Raw genomic sequence first — 20089 nt, forward strand, 5'->3', positions numbered from 1 at the left:
TTCTTCGAAATAAATGTATATATTATAGTTATTGAAAGGTAAGAAGTATAAAAAAACATGTGAACATATAATGTATTCTAAAAAAAAGATGTGAACTGACGTTCGCCTCTCAGCGCTGCCGAACTGAATTCTATTATTGCGAGTAGGACCTTAACTATCGTGAATGCAATAAAATCTGGTTTATTATGAGTATTGCTGTTTGTTTTTACTGTTGTATACTCTACAAAATACAAGGTCAAGTTGACAATAACATCATATGACAATTTGAAATCTTTAAAAACATTTTTAAGACGGTTCATTCGGTAGAAACGGGTCACCAAAAGAAGACATTTTGACAGCCAATTAAGACTCATGACAACATGATATGAAATTATCGATGTGGCAGCTGGTATTGAAGCCATTTAAAAACAATCATTAACATTTTAGACAGATTAAGCTATTCGCTGATAATAAGAGCGAATTCGTATCAATATTCAATTGCAGATATGAATTGAAGTCCAAAATAATATTTAACTCGGTATTTTTTAACATGTGCTGCTATCGATAGAGGTTTTTCATCCAAATTTGGATTTGTATAAACAAACTTGTCGGAAATTGCGTGTATTATAAAATCTAATGAATATTGTAGACCAGTATAAACAATATCATTCCCAGAAGTAAATTCGACACTGGAGTCCAACAAATAACAGATGTGTATTCGACTGATACATATCTAAAGAATGGTAACGTCTTCAGCGTAATTTCGACAAAACAGGTGACGCCTGAATGAGCAAAATATTCCTATCTGTTGTAGTCATATTTGCTAATAACATTCCTCTGCTAATCATATTGTTTAAGTACAAACAGTCGGAGTAAACAAATATCATATTACGTATAGCTGATAAGGAACTTGCAAAGAATCTCAATTAGTTTTGCAAATACATACATAACATTTTTTGAAGTTATCAAGATAACAGAAACACTGGCGAGATGTATGCATAAGATAATGCACTTCAGATCCCAAGTACGAGTAATTAAGTCATTTCCGCGGTGAATAATGCTTAAAAAAACATTGATTATTCTAGGAAATGTTCATGTTTTTTTTAAATATATTTACTCCTATCCAATGATATACATATATAAATAAAACATGAGGTCCGTGGTACAATAAAAATTATGGCATGTGTTTTAAAATATCTTCATCATTTTTTACGAAGGGCGTAGAAATTACTGTCAATCAAATTATGCCCCCGAAATGATAGTGACAAGTCATCTTCTGTGGGAACAAATGAAGAACTCAATCCTATAAATATGTATCCATGCGGTATGTATATTGTATCGTCTTTCTATAATCATATTGTCATGGTTAGTGAACACGGGAAACTACCAGTCTAGTGGTCTACGCTTAGTATTATATAAACCACACGGATTTAAAATTTAAACCAACAAAAAAGATAAATGCACGTTTTATGGAGGCTTCGAAACACTGTTTTGGTCAAACGCACTGTACAAAAAAATGTGTTTATTTATTGTACTGAAGGTCATCAGTTAGTAGCTATTCGCTGGTTTCGTGTTGCGAGATTGTTCATGGTTCAAGTCCTGTGTCGTCATCCAGTCATGGTGCGATCTGATTGTTCACGTACCGATAAACGACTAGCAATAAATTTTCAATTAGTGCGAGAATCAATTTAATTCATTTGGTTCCGCTATCGGTCAATGAAGAGTTTTAATTAAAATAAGCGGTATTCAAAATAATATCTCAAAGTAATCATTTGTATGTGTCAAAGTATATACAATAAAGGAATATATTATGTTATTTTCAAAACCAAGGTTATTTGCTAAAATTACAATGAAATTAAGTAAACTCACGTAATCATTCAGTTCTAGTGGCATACCGTAAGGTTTAGTCCTTGGTCCTCATTTATACCTTCTACACACTTAAGAGGTAGAACATAATGATATCATATGGATTGTGGTATCAATACTATGCGGCTGACATGCAAATTTATTTCTATAGGATACCGGGAGAGAAAGATGAAGAACTTATTTACGAACCTCCAGTCAAGCGCTTTAGAGAATAGGTAAATAGATGGTTGAAAACAGATTGACATTGAACCCGTTCAAAACAAAATAACTTTGGATAGCTGTACCCATGTAAACTTTTTACTAGTATATAAGAACGGTGTTAATACCAATGAACTAATATTAAACGAAATCAGATATACCAACTTCATAGCTAATTAACAATTACTTAAGTTATTTCTGAGTGTCGAAAGTCTTACTTGCCGACATTTCAGCAGCTCATTTTGCTCATTACAAATAGACAAAGGAGCGAGAGTTGTACAAAAATAATACAAATACGTTTAATGTTTATGGTGTCATTACTTTCCTTTTGGACAATAGGCTACACAGCCATTTCACATTAGCTGTGACTCGAAAAGGACACCACGTAACCGTTATTTTCAGCTGAGGACCGGGACAAAGATATATCTAAACCAGGTGGATTTGAATACTTCTTACTTCAACATTCCTCTTGTGTCCAGTATTGAACAAAGGCCTCCCTCTTGGACTTCCACAGTTCTCTTTTGGAAGCAACTCACTTCCAGTGCAGGCCCACCACTTTTTTAATGTCATCGGACCCTCTTGTCTGCGGCCTACCGACGCTTCTGCGTCGTGTTCTAAACTTTCAGTCAAGCACTTGATTTGAATATCAGCCAGTCATTTAATTGAATGCAAAATACAATGAACAAATGTCCAGCAATCATTTTAGCGACTAATTTAAAGGTTTTGAATTAGAATTACCAAAATCGACATAAAGTCCTGTAGAGTTGAGTAAATGTACTGGTCTGTATTTAACATATATTTATTTCTTTTTTTTCCGTGGCGCGGTGGCGTGTGACGGATCGCATGGTGTCCGAGCACGGTGCGAGAGGACCGCTGTTTGGTGCTAGAAGGCGCCCATTTTGATAACCAAATATCAAGTGGCCATGAGAATCTTTCAAAACTCGTCATTAGTGTAACGGAACCGAGCCCGCGGCTGTGGGCGCTGGGATACACGAAATTGTAACGTAACTCAACTTTGTGTAATACATACTATGTACATTTTCACAAATCAACAAAACGATTCACTTTAGTGCGTCGGATGGCCCAAATACATCACGAACGATGCATTGACAAAGGTATGAATTTTTTTCTAAGGCAGGCGAACGATTCACTTTAGTGCATTAGATGGCTCAAATATATCACAAAACATGTATTGGTTTTAAAAAGCTATGAAATTTTTTGGAAGGTTAGCAAACGATGCACTCTAGTGCGTTAGATGGCCTAAATATATCACGAACGATGTACTGTTTGACGAGAGCTATGAAAATTTTGCTAAAGTAGGCAATTCATTAACTTTAGTGCATTGGATGGCCCAAGTATATCACGAACCATGTATGACAAAAGCTATGAAAATTTTGTTAAGGTTGGCGAATGATTCACTTTAGTGCGTTGAATGGCCCAAATACATCAAGAATGATGTATTGTATGACAAGAGCTATAAATTTTTTGCTAATGTAGGCAAAGGATCAGTTTAGTGCATTGAATCACCCAAATACATCACGAACGATGTATTGTCTGACAAGAGCTATGAAAATTTTCTTGAGGTAGGCAATCGATTCACTTTAGTGTGTTGCATGGCCCAAATATATCACGAACGATGTATTACATGTCAAGAAGTATGAAAAATTCGCTAAGGTAGGTAAACGATTTACTTTATTTTTTATTTTAAATAATAAAACTTAACACTGCAGCCATAAATACTGCCTCGTTCCTTACGTGAAACCAAAAAAAAACACAAGTATTTTGGTACAATTTTCATTTAAAGGGTCATGAAAAAAAAAGAAATTCTCGATAGCTATCATATGCAAACATAAAAAACACCTACATGTACAGGTCAGGCAGGTGCCTGTGGATTAAAAACGTCCGATAATAAAAGTAAATGAGCTTCGAGAGATTATTAATATGCCGGAAAAGTGATAGGTAGATTTCTGGCAATATTTATGGTGCATATTAGGTTTATGATTTAATCGAATCTGCATAGCCGGTCTTGGGCGAAAGATCTTGACCATGTGGTTTTAAGGCCATCTGACGTTAAAAGTGAAATCTAGGGTCACTTGCAAATCAAATGAATTTTTTAAACAGGATCAAATGTTGCATTTTGCAACTTTAACTAACGACTTTCTAAAATAAACTAATTAAGCAACACGCCGCTACCCCACAGTAGTAGGCAGAGTGAATAGAACGCCACGTCTGTGTCTTTGCAAACATTATTCGTGTATTCCACATTTCTGCACCTCCATACATACTCGCCGATTATTCCTGACCTGATCAAGTAATTCATTTACTCGATTATGCCAAGTTTTCCTCGGTCTACTTTACTACTACTACTATCACGCCCAGGGGTAGACAGAGAGGATAAAACGCCACACTCTTCTATCCTGGCTTCCTTCCCATCCCTATATCTAGCTATACATGCTTTTCGATTACGCAAATTGTGATTGATCTGATCGTGCCAAGTCTTTTTCGGCCATCCTCGTTCTGTACTTTTTTCTACTCCTATTTCTACCACTACTACTCCTTTTTTTTCATTCTAACACCAAACTTTTACGGATCTTAATATAATAACCCTTTTGATGGGACATTGTTAGTAGGCTTTGCTTGATAATTAATCATGAAAACAGGTACTGAGAAAAAATAGGTACTGAGAAACTCCATGATATACAACCTTACTAGAAAAAAATCAGTGTTCAGAGATGACATATAAAAAATGTAACGGGTCGCGTAAGGTTTGGAATAAAGATAAATAAATAAAAAGTCAGACAGCGGAGCACTGAAGTACGAATTTGCATGTTTAGTTAAAATATCGTGAATCAACGTCGTTAAAAATATGGGAGAAAGTTTCAACGAAATACACAACATGTCCACAAAAAAAGTCAACAGCTCTGAAAGCAATATTTTCTTCATAGTGCAGTGACCAAAATGAAAGTGTTGAAAGAGCAAAATCCTTGACCATTTAATTATAACCTATTAAAATCGTATCGAGATCCACGGATGGCTGCTCAAATCACTAGAGCAGAACAGTCATATTGATGTTAACAACAAGTGCTGTTTAGCGCTAGAACAGGAAGTAGACGAATTGTCAGCGGAATCACAGCCATAACAAGTGTTGCAGCAAGTTCCGTGCAGGCTTTTTTGAGTTTATGGCGAGTAATTTTTAGTTTATGTGTTATAATAAAACTATAAACTTAATACGGAAGAATTACTGCTAGGATTATTGAGAATTTTAGACAAACAGTTTTTTATAATCAAATTTAGAACCTTCTAGAATATTGGTCCAATAAATTAAATAAAGGAAGTGTTGTTTTTAACAAGGTGTGACTGCACTGATATATATATATATATATATATATATATATATATATATATATATATATATATATATATATATATATATATATATATATATATATATATATATATATATATATATATATATACAGTATCTACTCAATGAATTAGGGCCACCCATTATTTTTTTGAATACTCTGAAATCTTTTGGATTATTATATTTATTTTACATAAATACTTTAAGTTTTCTATCGACATCTAATATCATGTATATTACCTTCAATAATATGTAAAATATACCTGGATTATTTAAGCCTTTACAAAATTTAAAACCCTTTTTCTGAGAAAGGTCCCTAATTAGCACAGGTAGACAGATAGTTGAAAGTTCAAAAATTAGTCCTATCTTATTTATTAGTGAAGTTTCTTGAGTTCTGGTTATTGTTTTGTTCAGAGAGGTTATATAGTTATCGTGTCTTGTGAAAAAAACTTAATTTTTAATTTTAGTTCATAAAGTATAATTTTTTTTTGTAAACACAAGTGTTTTTTTTGAAAAAGACAAAATGGGAAAAAGTAAAGACATTTCTGAGGAAAAAAAGTCTAGTGTTATAGTGCTACTGAAATTAGGAATACTATCTAATAGAGAAATTTCAAAAAAAGAAAACGTTTCTCATCAAACAGTGGACAGAATTTCAAAATCAATAAAAAATCAGTCACCCGCCTCCAGCAATCGGCGAAAGAACTGTCGTAGGATTAGAAAATCAACACCGAGGACTGATTGAAAAATCGTTCAAAGTGCGTTAAAAAACCGTAGTGCATCAGTTAAAACATTAAAAATAAAATTGGAAGAAGAGGGTATAAATATATCGGTATCAACACTGAGGCGACGTCTTTACGAAGTAAATCTGAAATGCAGGCGCCCTGTAAAAGTACCAAAATTGACACCACGAATGAAAGCGGATCGATTAAAATGGGCCAGGCTACATCGAAATTACTCGGTAGATGATTGGAAAAAGGTATTTATTTAAATTGAATTTTCAACATATCATTTTAGTAAATAAACTTATATATTTGAATTAAACTTAAATTTTCATTATTTTTCAGGTCATCTTTAGTGATGAGTGCCGGTTAGAAGCCGTGACAGAGAGCCGTCGATTCGTCAGGAGAGCACCAATGGAACGTTACAATGAGGCCTGTGTGGTAAAAGTTATCAAACACCCCCCTGCAACAATGATATGGTCATGTATTATTAACAATTTACTTGGGCCGTTGTTTTTCGTGGAAGGAACAATGAACCAAAATTCCTATAAGCAGGTCCTCGAACGAATTTTATTGCCCTTCTACCATACACTCGACCCAACAGAAGGTCCATACACCTTCATGCAGGATGGGGCACCTTGCCACCGGGCTAAATCAATAATAAAAATTTTGTCTAACAAAAATCTGCCTTTGCTCCCCTGGCCTGGAAATTCTCCGGACCTTAATCCTATAGAAAACGTATGGAGCATGTTAAAAAATAAGGTTTACTCATTTCCAAATCCGACAGTAGACTGTCAAAAAAAAATATTCAAAAAAATTGGTCAGAAGACGAAGAAATAAAAAACATAATAAAACAGTGCATTTTAAGTATGCCAAAAAGAATTGAGGCAGTTATTTCTGCCAAAGGTGGAAATACTAAATACTAACTATATTCATATGAAAATATATGCATAATTTAAGCGTAATAAAGTGTTCATGTGTAAATAAAATTCAATGTTGTTTTATTTAAGGTTTTCTCTGAGTTATTCCTGTTTGAATTGAGAAATTGCGTGAAATTCTGCGTGGCCCTAATTCATTGAGTAGATACTGTATATATATATATATATATATATACACACAGATATATTCATATGCACACAAGGTATTATTACCTGTTCTGAGATAGTTGACTTACAGATCTTGGGACAGGATATATATATTCGTCAAAAAACACTTACTTGTTCTAATATTAGTAAAACCAAACATTATCCCTTCACCTCTAATAAAAAAGTCGATCGGCATAACATACTCCAACACACAACTGACATAGGCATTAATAGGGACCGTGGGTTAATTCTTGGCTCGCATAATGCTCCGATTAGTAATCAGTATTTTGTACAGCGCAGAAAGTTGGACCGTAAAAGAGAGGGAATTAATCCTAAAGGAACTCCGTATTTGGAAAAACTGTCACCTATCGTATCGACAATACAGAATTCTCCAGTACTACAGATACGTGACGCGTCACAGAGAAGTGTTGGTGGAAAGACTTCACAGGGGTCAGGTCGCTCCCCCTCATGCTGGATGAACCAGATCAAAAAATATCCTCTGATTATCAAGATAGATATCGCAGCGCGACAGGTGGCTTGATGTAGTTCAACATACCACAAGGCCAAGCGTTTGGGCCCGTCCCTCTAACAAGAGCAAACGATCAAAAACACTTTTTCACTGTTTATATTATTAATATACGAGTCGCTGTAATTTCTCTTTCTAGATTGCCTGATACGTCGGATAGAGAAATCAAATAAACTTGTTACTGGGCGCTGACAATTCAACTTTCGTCCCAAAAGTTATGACAGCAGTCTCGGTGCAGATCCGAAAATGTCACGAAGCCCTAGAAGATCGTGGGTTTGAATTTCAATGCATACGAGAATTAGCATACCTTCCGCCACTTCCGTGACACAGTTATCCGTCTGTCCGGACAAAAAACCAAAACAGGAAATGGTGTTTTGTCGTAGTGAAAGGTATCGCATAGACTGGCACTTTAGGTAGTGCCTAGAAACTAATGCACAAAACCGCAAAATTTCTCGATGGCCGAGATGAAACCAAAACGAGAAATCATTTCTCATAATGGAACAACGTTTATGGAAGTTATGAAACATTCGTCCAAACGAGTTCGAATTAAATTAATTTTGGATGGGACGTTGTATCGATTTCAAGATTATAATCAACTTCCTCTCACTAGCTCTAATCAACGGGAAATTATTTAAAAGTCTCTAAAGAAATAATCAATTCAAATGATAATGCATATTTTGATTCGCGTAATTATTGATTACACTCATTGAGATATACAGGGTGGTAATTTTTATTAATCTTTATCACCGAGCGGAAAAATATTGACTTATTAACCTATATTTATTAACATGCCGAAAATAATCGCATAAATCTAGTCATACTTTGAAATACCTTGAAAGCAGTTGTTGGCAATATAACGGATATTAATTTACGTTACACAAATCGGTTTTGTATTCAAATTGGAAAAATGTTCGCATTAAATTGCAAAACATAAAAAAATGGATTGACTTCTAAATAATTCAATCACACATGCCTGTTCATTAAAGTAATAAAATAATTTTTTATGATTAATACATTATTCAAAAGTTTTCTTAGACGTAACTGATAAACACATTACTTTCTTTTTGAACCGGATTCTGACAGTGTGAAGCAAATAACCCTTCTAAAAATGAAGATATTGGATTCTAGGTTCAGTGCATCTAATAACTAACGATGAAGACAATACGAGTGAAACGCTTTTTTGATGGACAGAAAATCGTGTAATTTGCTCGCGAGTATTTATAATAAGATGTTAATCTCATCACAGACCTAAAATTCATGTAAATAATATTATAGGTGGATTAGTTAACGTTACAACATCGTTGCTCGTTTTAATAGCATAATTCGTTTTTGGATATAGCGTCAATCAAGTGTCACGAATTTTGTTTTGCAAAGGCGTGTCTTTAAATTATTTTGAATAGACACAATTCCATCTTCGAGTAAACCATTCGCTGGCACAAAACGGGGAATTGACCAGAAAGATAAAAGAAATTATGTCCAAAGCCAAAAGTAGAAAGTCAAAAAGAGATAATCGGTCGAGATTGACAGCGAGGAAGGTGGAAAGTAGACAGGTCAAAGAATGACCATTTTATTTATGGTCAGATTTAGTGAACCATTAGCGAACACTGTGCGAGATGGCATGATGGATGTAAACATGAAGCATGATCGTAGCTGCTAAGATTATTAGCGTGATAGAATCAAGAAAATATTAACGAGAATTATGATTGCAGCTGAAGAGATTTATATCATAACGTGTGAGTTGTGTAAAAATTGATTGACTTTGTAAGACACAAATTGGGGTATAAATCACTACTGACAACACAAAAATATAATTATTGTTTTCTCCAACATGTGTTCGGCGTATTGTGATCATATCGAGACACAACAAGTGTGTACCGGCAAATACAAGTGTATAATAATCGCCAATATCCGAGATAATAATCATTTAAAGAAAAAAAAGCTAATTTCACTCACTCAGTGCCTTTTACTCACCTAATGTGTTCTAAATTACAGAGCACTAGCAAGTTATTGAATTAAGAAAGCAATCGTATCAAATCAAGCTACGAGATACATATTATATTAAACCAAAGTAGACGATGAGCTACCGATCGTTCGTAAACCGAAGCTCGATACCACAGAAAGAGTTGACAACATTTTAAATGTGCCCAAATACTTGTTCACAAAACTGGATTATCTCCAATTATAGGAGTTATTTTTCATATTATTTTTTGACATCTCATCAAATATGAAGAAGAATATGGAAGTCTGGACATTTACGGGGCTGACGACCATCATAGGCTGATTCTGCTCAATAAAAAGCTTTTTTCATCTCACCAATAGATATTTCTAAAGAAATTCTAGTGATTCAAGAACAATGTTACGAAATTGGATCATACATATAAGTATTATATTTAGAACTTTCAAGAATTTGTGTAATGTGGTTGTCAATAATGGGTAGAATTGGTGAATGTTACACATGTGTAAAGTAATCACTTAAACCAGCATATGACAGTCGTCAGCCCCCTAAATGCCCAGACTTCCATATTTTTCTTCATCTTTGATGAGATGTCAAAAAATTACAGAAGGAGTTAGCGTAAATACACGTATGTATGAGAATTTGGGCTTGGTGTTCGCGTCTTTCGCGAGTAAAAAATGTGCCACTTTAGCAAACGACCTGAAAGTGATCCGATGATGAATTTGTTTATTGACGGCTGAGATAAATGATGATGATCTTTCAGAAACGCGTCATCGCACCGCATGAACCGCGAGCGTTATTGATCGACGGGCGTGTCTTGTTCCGTTGCAAACTGAGCATTGTCAGGAATTAGATTGGTATCGCGACCGGATAAGAAATCGAATTAATAATAAATATGTACATAAAAGATAATGGAATGGCCTGGCACACGCGTCAACAGAATAATTTTCAATGTTGTCACTCCAAAATTAATTATCATTTATCGCTCACTCCTTTTAACGTCATATATAAAAAAAACTAGATTTTTCAGGAGAACGTTTTTAAAGTTTAAAAATAAAATAAAATGTATTAAAAATAAATATCAAGCCACTTATTAAACTTTTTAACTGTGCAACAGATCTTTTTAGGTAAAACCTGAATGTTTTTTCTCCATCTGAAAAATTTTTAGTATACTTAAAAAAATAATTAAATAATACCTTTTCTTCAAAATGAAAGAACTACACTTTCTGCCCTGTAGCGGGTAAATATTAAGTTAAAAATATGCCGCTTTTGCTGGGATATGGTACATTTTCTGGGTATTCCGAAAACATGCACAACTGAAAATTTACGATTGTTGATATATGATGTTGTTGAAAGGAGTGTTTCAATACTGTGTGTGACAATACTGTTTTACAGTAGTATGCAAAATTATTATAAACACACGAATGACAGCTAAAAATTTCACCATTCGCTATCTAAGTTGCCAAAAACAGCGACACAAAAGAAGTGTCATTGAAAATGTACCTTTTACATTCAGCCATAAAATCGGTCCACGATTTGAAAATATTATTCAAATCATATTTATTATTTCGAAAAATCGCCCATTCATCGCATATTTCGAAGGTCAACTATATCGTTTATCATTTAGCATCAGAATTGCACCACGGCCGCTCGGTTTATCGAGACGGAATAAACAGTGTACGACCAATTTGGCTGTCCGAAAAATTAACGATGTTTTTCAGGCATTGCCAAAACGGGATGTGTGTAACACAACTGTATGGCAGACGTTGGGCAATGCGAACGTCTGCTATGGAAACACACTAGAATGATGTGAAGAAAACTCTTTCGCCATATTCTAAGCAGAAAAAACGGACCCGAAATGAAAATTAATGCAGAAATGATTTGATTCTCAAACCCATTTCTTGAATGAACCAGGGCTGGGATACGAGTTTAATGAAAAAATTAGTCTTTATTGGCGTAGTACAGATAATTTTATTAATTTAGTGTTAATCTATCCATTTTTAGTTTAAATTTTACATGGTAAATAACACTATTTCATTTTTTTAATTACCTTACGTGACTCTGAAATCTAGCTACGGCTTATGTAACACCGTTTATCATGTCCCTGCTCAGACTACAACTTTATAAGTTTCATAGCCTATGCCTACTCGTGAGTGGATTTACTCTTTATGTTTAAAGTTACTATAATTTCATGTAATTCATGAGAGAAAATTCTAGGCAATAACCACTATTTTAATTCATCCTGCATCATTTTTAAATAGATGCGGAATGGATCGAAACAGGTGTTAAAATATATTTTAAGAAATAGTGGTATTTATCAAGTAAAATATAAATTAAAAATCAATTTAAACTAATTCATTAAAACGTTTTTAAACAGTCTTCGATTAGTATCATGGTAAGCGCGTTAAGCTATCGTCCTGGAGGCCTTGGAATCGCTTTTCAGGAGCGTAGAAATAAATATTAAGGATTTTTCACTCTAATTTTACTATAATATCACATCTGGAAATGTAAAAGATAATTCAACGGGGAACCGACATTTTTACTGTAGAATGGTGATAAGTACATTTTATCACACAAAATAAATACCAAACCATTGTAATTAATAAACGAAAATCACATGACTCAAAATATGAACCTGAATTATTATTATATATAACAGTAAACTGGATCTTCCTCGAAAGGCATCTAGAGTAATACCAAAAAAATCATGGATGTTACAGAAAAATTACATGATTCGAAAGCATGACCTGGGTGACGTTGTATATGATAGAAGGACCTACAACCTGAGGACGAGGAGAGCTGACCCTAGCAGTCTACAAAGACGATAAGTTGGGATGGAGCAAGGAAAAATAAGTAAACTGGACGCTTAAATAATGTAGATGAACGAATCTTTAAAATATCCGTGGGCAAGTAACGTATCGTTCAGAATACAAGGAATAAAAAAATGTCATGTCCCAAATGATTGCGATGTTAGCGTTTATGTACGTCACTCGGGCGAAACGCATCGAGCAAAACAAAAGGACGAAAAGTAACGCAAGATTCGTACCTCCAGCACGCAAGGCCTAACGGGTTAAGCCAAAGGAACGAAGGGCGATGAAGGTAGGTAGGTATTCGGCCCAAAGAAGGGACAATCTGCAGCCCAGTGGCGGTGAACGAGTGACCCAGTTCAAGTACCAGTTTTTGTATCGACGGAGTAATTTATTACCACGTTCTTTCGTATATCCTGCGTGCAAATCTTTGGCTCCCTTGGAATTGCAACGTATTTTCAACTGTACAGTTCATTATCTTTTGTATATTATCCTCAAAATTTTGTTGGGGTGTGAGAAAACACTCATAAATTAAATCGAAAGATTCTTCTTCCAACTTCTATCCCCACCCAAATAGAACAAAGGGCACTGATTGGAACGACGCGGTGTTAACTAATTCGTTCATTGTATGAAGGTAAAATTATAAGTCCAGACCTTTGGATCAAGGGTATATATTTGAAGAGATTCAAATGACGTAATATGAAGCATGAAGGATATTACTGTCTTATCCAGACTTTTGGATCTACCATAGGAGTGGAAAGTATTTGAAGTGATGTAATGTGAAGTATAAAGGATATTACTGCTATATCCAGACTTTTGGATCTAGGAGTGGAATATATTTGAAGTGATACAGATGATGCAATGGGAAGCATATAGGATATTACTGACTAATCCAGACTTTTAGATCTACCATAGGAGTGGAGTGTATTTGAAGTGATGTGATGTGAAGCATGACGGATATTACTGCTATATCCAGACTTTTGGATCTAGAAGTGGTATTTATTTGAAGTAATACAGATAATGTAATGTGACGCATGAAGGTTAAAACTGCTATATCTAGACTTTTGGATCAAGGAGTGAAATATATTTGAGGACATTACTGCTTAATCCCGACTTTTGTATCTAGAGGTGGAATACATTTAAAGTGATACATAAAGTGTTAAGTGAAGCATTAAGGATATTTACTGCTATGTTAAGACTTTTGGATCAAGGAGTGAAATATATTTAAAGTATGATGTAATGGGAAGCACGAAGAATATTACTGCTACATCCAGACTTTTACGTCTAGAGGAGTCGAATATATTTTAAGTGATACATTTAATATAAAATGAAAGAAGGATGAAGGATATTAGTGCTATATAGAAAAGGAAATGAAGGAAGAATAGTAAGTAGACAGGAGAAAGATAAACCGGCAACGGTTACGACACTCGGGAAAGGTAGTCGTAAAAACTTTTGCCAGCTACCGCGAAGTTCCCATGAGGAATCTAAGGGTCGAAAGAATTGAAAAATCAATTAACATGCTTAAAATTATTTTAAAGAATTAGCCTGTAAGGGTCTTATGATCTCTACCGAGAAAAAAGCTCAATGAACTAATAATATCTTTTGACATCTCATCAAAGATGAAGTAGAATATGGAAGTCTGTGCATTCACGGGGCGGACGAGCGTCATAGGCTGGTTTAAGTGATCACTTTACACACGTGTAACATTCACCAATTCTACCCATTATTGACAACCACACTACTCAAATTCTTGGAAGTTCTATATATATAAACCAATTTAGAAACATTGCTCTTGAATCACTTGAACTTCACTAGAGACATCTATTGGTGAGATGTAAAGAAGCTTTTTATCAAGCAGAAACTCTTATATTATATCTTATATATCACACATGAGAAACGCCAGAAAATACTATTTTCATTTTTATTATTTAAGCTTATATTTTTACCGGATAATTTATTTCCAACATTTTTAGTGTGTCTAAATACTTGTTCACAAATATGGGTTATCTCCAATTACAGGAGTTATTTGCATATTATTATTTGACATCTCATCAAAGATGAAGAAGAATATGGAAAATATTTCCATATTCTACTTCATCTTTGATGAGACGTCAAAAAATAATATGAAAATAACTCCTGTAATTGGAGATGATCCAGATTTTGTGAACAAGTATTTGGACACACTAAAAATGTTGTAATAATATCTGTAAACGGATTCAGTTTGGAACGGGGAAGTGTGTCGAATGGTCACCATGCACTTCTTGCCCCATATTCCAAATCTGTTCACGGTCGAGCCGGCCTCCGCTTCTTAAGGAAGGACGGCGTCCAGGCAACAGTTGCCCCCTTGAGCAGGCCCCGTAACCAGTTTTTTGGTTCCTCGGAATGAATGGACGGAACGACGACCGATTTACGCCCGAATGCCGACCCACGCACGGGATTCGCCGAACAAAACTGTAAGTCCGACACTCGAAGAAGCGGCGGACGAAATTTATGCGAATTTCATTGGGACTCGACAAATTGCAGAATGAAAAATAGCAATATGAAAATTAAATTACCAAAAAGTATGTATAATATATTATTTATTGATTCTGCATTTACTTTGTGGAGTGACTTGTTGATTTTAAGAAATAAAACACTTGTATAATACCATTTATTCAGTTTTATTTCATTACACACGACTAATTTCGAAAACTACAGTAGTTTTCATCGACAGCAAATTAGTAAAACTTACTAATAACTTTGTATTACTTATCACCTATCGATGAAAATAACTGTGTTTTCGAAACTAGTCGTGTGTAATGAAATAAAACACATTAAGTCGTATTATCCGAATTTTTAATTGCTTTAAAAGACCAAACAGTAAATCATAAAAAATAACACTTGTAATTGATCACTATTTGAGTTTTATTTCACATTACTACTTTCTAAAACTACTGATGTTTTTGAGACTAGTCGTAAATAAAACTCAATTACTGGTATAATACAAGTGTTTAATTTTTGATAATATTGATAATACCGTCGATGGTTGCTTCTCCTTGGAAGGGACAAGGTAAAAAGTGAATTAGTTAATGTCCAGGTGAAATTATTTTATTGTAAAACCTTTATACTGTAAATTGTTATTGCATTTATTGTAGGTAATGTAATAATTAAAAAAAATAGCAAAAAAATTGTATTAACATGTAAGTATTTCGGCTCAACACAGGCCATGCCTAAAGAGTCGTAATACATATCGCTCACTCCTTTCAAGAACGTCATAAATCAAAAATCGACAATTTTCAGTTGTTTATATTTTCGGAATGCCCAAAAAATGTACTATAACCCAGCAAAAGTGGCATATTTTAAACTTAATATTTACCCGCTACAGGGCAGAAAGTGTTGCATTTTGAAGAAAAGGTATTGTTTAATTATTTTTTTAAGTATAAATAAACTAAATATTTTTTAAATGGAGAATAAACCTTCAGGTTTTACCTCATAGGTTCTGTTGCAAAGTAAAAAGTTTAATAAGTGGCTTGATATTTATTTTTAAAACATTGCATTATATTTGCAAGATTTAAAAACGCTCTCCTGAAAAATCATGTTTTTTGATTTATGACGTTCTTGAAAGGAGTGAGCGATATATGTATTTAAAAAAAATGTATCTATGAAATAAATAAATAAAATAAAAATCGACATTTCATTCCACAAAGTTAATGCCAAATCAATAAATAATATAAAGAGTAAATCGTCTTTATTTGACTACGCGATATCAAAGGATCGCTTTACGGATAGATAAATTAAAGTAATTTGAAATCACAAACATCACAATTTATCATTTGGTTTAAACGCGTGGATGGTTAGTTAAGTAGGATATTATGAGATAAATGAAGAGTAAAACACAGCGATGAAGCCATGTGGAGGAGGAATATAATAACATTGTCGAGGATGTTATAAGCATGAGGTCAACGCCACGGAATTGGGAAATACAGGAACGTAGACTAACTATACTGGAGTAGGTATGGCGAAAAAGGAGATACTAAATCTTTGTTTAGGAATTTAAATATAAAAAATAAAATATAAAAAATTAAAAATGTTTTTCGCAGATACTTTGTGGTACATTTTATAAACTTTATAAAATAAAACAACTTTGTTTTGACCACTTTTTATTAATTATTTGGAGTTGACGTATTCACTATGCAATGCACAATATAAACAACATTTAGGAGTTTTTCCCGTTTTTTAAATCATATTTTCATATGGTGTACGGAGTGCGTGGACGTTTTTAGCATCGTAAGGGAAGGGTAATTAACACTAACCTAACTATGAGTATTTCAATGTTTTAGAATTTAGCACATAAACCCTGATGATGACAAGGTTCTTGTCGAAAGTATTTTATAAAGTTTGATAAAACTTCTGTTTAAAACTACTTTTGCCTTAATTCATGTAAATACGACTAAATAAAAATAATTATAAAAGTAAAAACTAACAGATATTGTCATCAACAGGTAAAAATACAAACTGACAAGCAAAAAATAATTTGTATTTTCACCTATTGATAGAACGTCGATATTTCTTGAAACCAGTCGTGTTAATATTACTTAACTCAAAAAGTGGTCTTATGCAATAAAAGTGTTTTATTTTAATAATTATGAAGTTTTTTAAAACAAAGCAAAATACATTTAATGAGATATGGAAAATATAGCTTTTGGCGTTATCGGCGCTTTGTAAAAGGGTAATTTTATTTGTATCTTTCTTCTTTTAATTTTTTTTCAGTTTCATACTCTGTCAGCATTTTTTTTTTATTTCCACTTTTTTAATGTATTTCATTAGATTTGCATATTTTAATAATCTCTAGACATTATAATAAGACTCAATATGTAGTCATATTATAAAAAAATAAGTAAACTTTGCCTACATTAGAACAGGTACACTATGCCGAGACGATGGATAGTAATTATTTTTATTAATTGATTCGGCAGTCAGTTTAAGGTAAAATCTATCCGTTTTTAATTTAAGTTTCATTTAGTAAATACCACAATTTTTTAAAATCTATTGTGTCACGTGTTTCGTTGCATTCCGTACCATTTTGTTTACAAAATGATGCAGAATGCATCTAACCACGTGTCACAATAGATTTTATGAAATAGTGGTATTTACTAAGTAAAACTTAAGTTAAAAATGGATAGATAGTATAAAACATAATAAAATACCTATTTTGGGCACTAAAGTGGACTGAATGCCATGTATGTTTTATTAGATATACATATATTCAAATTCTATTAACATCAACACTTAAAAATAGGCCGTACGCTTAAGAAATAACCCGTCCGACGCGTTTTAACGGTTTTCATGAAATTTTGTTCAATACCACGCATAATTTAAAAAACATGATTGGCTGGTGGTCGCCAAAGTGTGGCTCGCGAACCAGATGCAGCTTTTATCCTTTTAAGACTCTGACACAAATATTATTATTTCATCATTATAACAATCTATTTCAAGCATGAACCTCATAAAAAGCAAACTGAAAGCCTATCCTTTTAATGAGAACTCGGAAACGTGTTTAAACACCCATAATTTAATAAAGAACCAAAATTAAAATGAAAGTTTACTAGAATTTCAAACATATTTGTCTTTCAAGAAAAAATTTTATTTTTGTAATGTTCATATTTTGGCTGAAATTTTTGCCGACCGGCGAGCGTTTTTGCCTACAATTTTCTCTCATGAATCACATGAAATTATAGCAACTTTAAACATAAAGAGTAAACCCACTCACGAGTAGGAATAGGTTATAAAACTTATATTTTTATATGGGAATTGCATTTATTATTTATCTTGCTTATTATGTACAAGGTTTATAGATCATTAAGTGGATTTTTGTTTCTTCTAACTTAAAAAAATGCTTTATTTTGATCTGTGTTGGGAACAGAAGGGATAATCTAACATGGGCCAATCAGGAACTTCTCAGCATTTGCTCATTGCTGGGAGAAAGCCACGTTAAACTCCTCAGGAGAAGTAGTACTGTTGACTGTCGTCAGCAGACCTTCCGTTCCACTAGAAGAGGGTTCGGCATCTTGTGTCCTAGCTATATTATAAAGTTCGAGCCTAAATATGAACATGATAAGCGGTGCACAAAGCTAGATTTTAGAGTCACTTGGACGTCAGGTAAACTAAAAAAAGTTTGTCAACCACTGGGCTAGTGGATACGCCGGACCACTAATGACAGGAAACATCGATTGCACTAAAATATGCAAATTAAGACGTCATATTTCTTGAATTGGCTAAAACGCCAGTAATTATTATTATACACGATTCAGTATTTAATAGACGTAAAATTAATTTGAAATATACAATCTATTCTCGGTTATTATCTGATAAATCGATTACTCGTAAGGTATGTTTCTCACGCCATAGAATTTGGAGGCAAGACAACTGGACACTGATAAAATAAGAATAAAAAACATGTAAAAAATCTGAAACGCATTAAAAAGTAAATTTAAATTTCATGATTGCAAATTGCAACATTGGAATGCATAGCTAAACCAAAAAAACGCAGAGGCCGAGAATATTTTATGTATGCACCTTGCCAAAGCAAACTAATTAAATAACTAACCATCACGCTGCTTCTCCGCAGGGGTAGGCAGAGAGAATAGAACGACACAAAAATATGTATTTGTAAACAATCTTTGCCTCTTCTCCTTATATAATACATACCCGCCTATTATTGTAATTCTTGACCTGACCACTTTCAAGTATTTGAAATACTTGATTATGCAAAGTTTTCCTGAGTCTTCCTCTGCTTCTATCACCAACCACATTCGCCTCATACATTTATTTTACTATTTTTTCATCACTCATCCGATTCATATGGCCAAACAATCACAACACACCTTTCTTAGTTTAATCGATAATGCTTATCTCAGTCTTGCATTTATTCCTTATACCACCATTCGGACTTCTATCATACAACGTTTTGCCGCACATTCGTCTGAGATATCGCATTTAGACTGTATTCAGTCTACTTACATCCTTCTTTTGTCAAATTCATGCTTCACTTCCATACATTAGTATGGTGAATCTAATTCTAGAATTACGGTCATAATTTCTAAAATAATAAACGCTTTTAAACTATGATTTTTTTAAAGTGTTTTTGTATTTTTTTATAATTATTTTGTTTGTAAATAAGAACAAGACTTGATACTGACAGAAATATCCTCTAACTGGGTGACTGCTAAAAAAAGATGTTTGTACTTTTCAAATATATTTTATAATACTAGTATGTTTTTATCTCTCATCATTTTCATGTCATAATCCATATATCGTAGTCGTACAGGCGAAAGTGACCAACTACCAAAACGTAAAATGTTCAGGAGGGCCATTTAAGTCACGTTTGCTTGGCAAGAAAATAAACATCAATGCAGTGAGTCATTTTTAACAAGTCAATATATTATACTTCTAAATTTAAAATCCATTGGGATTTTGTTCAGGGAAATATTAAGCTAGTAAGATATCAAATAGTCAATGATCACGTTTTTGTAAAAAAATGCAGTTGGTCACTTTCTCCTGTATGACTACGATATGTATAAGCGCCCTTGAGGTATTGTTTTTACGAAAATGG

At 33.5% G+C, this 20089-nt stretch overlaps 1 protein-coding gene across 4 annotated transcripts in view; it reads right to left on the bottom strand.

The window, feature by feature from the left end:
• smash (smallish) overlaps positions 1-20089 on the bottom strand; it is a 254304-nt gene that overhangs the window by 146900 nt on the left and 87315 nt on the right. The window lies entirely within an intron of this gene.

The sequence above is a fragment of the Brachycentrus maculatus genome, unplaced genomic scaffold (assembly GCF_059751285.1).
Source record: "Brachycentrus maculatus isolate JH-2025_06_01 unplaced genomic scaffold, ASM5975128v1 h1tg000173l, whole genome shotgun sequence".
Taxonomy (NCBI): Eukaryota; Metazoa; Arthropoda; class Insecta; order Trichoptera; family Brachycentridae; genus Brachycentrus; species Brachycentrus maculatus.